Source organism: Apteryx rowi, unplaced genomic scaffold (assembly GCF_003343035.1).
Source record: "Apteryx rowi isolate R43461 unplaced genomic scaffold, aptRow1 scaffold_155, whole genome shotgun sequence".
NCBI classification, from domain to species: Eukaryota; Metazoa; Chordata; class Aves; order Apterygiformes; family Apterygidae; genus Apteryx; species Apteryx rowi.
This window is the reverse complement of record NW_020447808.1, coordinates 311,262-314,342: the sequence shown is the minus strand read 5'-3', so window position 1 is coordinate 314,342 and position 3,081 is coordinate 311,262. Positions and strand designations below refer to the sequence as shown.

Sequence of the window (3,081 nt, the reverse complement as noted above, 5' to 3'; positions counted from 1 at the left end):
GGGCGGGCGGCTCCCCCCGCCCGGGCTGCGCCGCTGCGCTCGGCGGCCCCGCGGGAGCGGCCGCGCATCGCCCCCTTTTTTATCRTTATTCATTTATTCCCCCCCCGCCGCCGCCGCCAGCCGCGGCCTCTGCCCTTGCGCGGGCGCGAAGTCCCGGGCCTGGCTTGGAAGCGGCGCTGCTGCTCGCGGGGGGACCGGCCCCGGCTCTGGCGTTTTGTGCTGACATGCCTGCGCTCCGCCGATACAAGCCTTGCTGGGCTGCCACCGCCCTTACTGAGGAACAGCGGCCTCGCATCCTGCACCTTGTCTCAAGACACCATGCTGTAAAATCCCAGTGTCCGGCTATAACAGAAGAAATTTTTTATAACATTTAGAATCAAACAAATATTTTTTTCTATTATGCTGGTGCTTGAGCAGGTGACTGAGAAGATCACCCTTAAAAGTAAAAGGTACAGAAAAACAGAGGCAAAGTGACATTAACACAAATACCTCAGTCCACAAGGTGGCAAGATTTTATTGCACTCATTTGGGATAACCTTACAGCTCTCCCTTACCTTCAGGCTTACTGCTGGGAGTCTTGGATGCCCCAAGGCAGGATGAGCAGGACTTCCCTGTATATTCTGCAGAATATCTGTGGCTCTGCGCATCACACTGGCTCTGTAATGCTAGTAAATGTCCTTCCTGTTCTGATTAATGCCATTCTCCAAACACTGAGTCCATTATTTAATGCAGCAGTGTGTACGCAGCTGCTCCAAAAAAAGCCCACAAGTTAGATTCAGAGGAATAAAGTGACAAGATTCTTCACACAAATGAACAACTTTCAGTATCCAGCAGGGGAAATACTGAGTCCATGACCCAGGGCTTTGCAGAAGCTCTGCTTCAGCGTATGAGACAGATTAGACAACACAGATGAAACAGAACTAAAATCCCTGATATGAAATTGGCCAGATTCTGACTCTTGTTCTTCCTCAGAGTCTGGAATGAGGAGGAAGAGGAGAGCTTTGAGTTCATGGCATGGCTGTGCAGTGAAGCTGTGGAGCTCAGGTCTCCAGACTTCTCCAGACGTCAGTGGTGGCCAGCTTTGTGTTTAGTTTTGCTCAGCCACATCAGAGCAACAGGCTCTGTGTCCTGCCTTCCCTCAGTGGGAAGGACGTTGTTGTGCTCAAGCCACTTTCCTGCAGTAGTTCCTTGCAGCATTTCATTTTATTCCTCACTTAAAAATGGTTGTTTACTGGTATTCAGTAGCCAGAGGCTACAGCACAAGAGCCTGTTGTGCCACCTTGGATACAGAGCATCTATGCTGATGCTCCTGGGAATTAATGGCAGTAGGTAGGTCCTGGGTACCTGGTAAATCTCATTCCACAAACAGATTGCTCCCTCCGAAACCTGCTGCGCTCCTTTGCCTTCATCCATAATGGGGTGATGGCCAAAAACTTTCCTCTTCACAGCTTTTGGGTCATTCCACATTACAGATGCACAAATAATGAAGTAAGGGGAAAGTGAGAGCAGCAAAGGAAGAAGTTTCATGCCACAGTTGATCACTCACAGCATAAGGATTTGTTAAATTCTTATGATAGGGCAACAAACAGACAAAGAAGAAAAGCTCTTTCCCTCTGCTACAGCATCTGCAAATCTCAGGCTGAAGATTTGTTTCAAGTGGCAGACAGCCTAATAAATCTGGACTGCCACAGCTTGGTAGCTGGTCTCGGCTTTTCCTATTGCAAGGGAATTGCTTACTATGTTACAGATAAGACTGATCCAATTACAGATAGGATCTAAGCTTCCCTGAGGGCAGGGAAAGGTCTTGGGCATCCACATCTCAGCTGCTGGCGCTCTTTGGCTTTCAGGGGCAAATGAGTTATCCTACAGCCTGTGTTTTGGATCAGCATCTGGCAGAAGTGGTGAAAACCTGAGAGACAGGAGAGGAGGAGGAGRTATTAGGTCTTTCACTTCTCAGTGCTGTYCWGGACAAGGTAAGCAAACCTGGTGTTTCAAAGGAAGCATTGCTGCAGTTTAGGCTCAGAAAGTCAATTCTTTGTGTTGGTAGTCCAGCTTGTACCTCTGCTAGTGTTAAAATGGTGTACAAATTCAAGGGACGTTATAGGGCAAACCAGTTGCCCCAGGATTCTTAGGGCAGTAATCTAGTCAGATTTTTAACATGTGTTTGGCAAAGAGGCTGCCACCCTCCTTTTGGACATGGACCTTGTGACATTATTTCTATTTTTGTTACCGTGTTGTCTTGAGGCTATGACGGCACAGCGCACAGCGACACCTTGCAGGAAGCTGAACAGAAAGCCCCAGCTGCTCGCCGGGTGCCTGGTCCTAACAGGAGCCCTTACAGCCTTGCCCTGCTGCTCATAAAAGGGATTTTCAGAGGTCAACTATGACCTGCATGGCACCAACTGGACTTGGGGGAGCCTGAGGGATCGCTGCAGTGATCAAAGAGATCATTTTATCCACTGACTAGTTCCTACTGCCACGAGGAAGCAGAACAGGGATTTTTGCAGATGCTCTTGAGGGTGTCAGCAAAGCTAAACCATTTGAAGGGTGCAAGTCACAATTTTAAAAGGTCCTAATATCACATCTTAACTGTATAGCCAGAATTTTACAACAGCAAATAAACAACACTGATGAAACACAAATTGTATACTCTTATACCTACGCCACACATTAAACTTACCAACAGTGGTCAGTTAGCCTCTCTTCCTTGGACTTTCAAAGTCTCTTCTCAGAAGGAGACTGAATCCGTTTGGTTTGGCAGTCTTGTCTCCTTGTTGGAGTTGTGACGCAATAATATTTGCAGGCAAACTGGCAAACAGAGTGTCCTTAGTCTGCCTTTTCTCTGGATGTCAGACTGTCACGTTCTCCAAGGAAAGTGGACAACCTTGTAAGACAGCAGTGTCACCCCGTGTAGCAGTGACCAATGATTTCTATTACAGATGTTTCCTAAGTGACGGTAGTCATCAGAAACCCAAGCGGTAGTGCTTTATTGTGTTTAGCTGTGAGTATTGCTTTGTGCTTCTGCGAGTTCCCGGTGCTGCGATCTCATGAGCTACATTCCGTTTTTCCCATCTTTGTGTA

At 47.9% G+C, this 3,081-nt stretch overlaps 1 protein-coding gene across 1 annotated transcript in view; it reads right to left on the bottom strand.

Annotated features, from left to right (window-relative positions):
• FAXC (failed axon connections homolog) overlaps window positions 1-2,689 on the bottom strand; it is a 30,525-nt gene extending 27,836 nt beyond the window's left edge. The window contains exon 1 of the mRNA XM_026059315.1: window positions 2,681-2,689. The gene's annotated coding sequence lies outside the window, so the exon portion shown is untranslated. The remainder of the gene's footprint in view (window positions 1-2,680) is intronic.
• Between the last annotated feature and the right edge of the window lie 392 nt (window positions 2,690-3,081).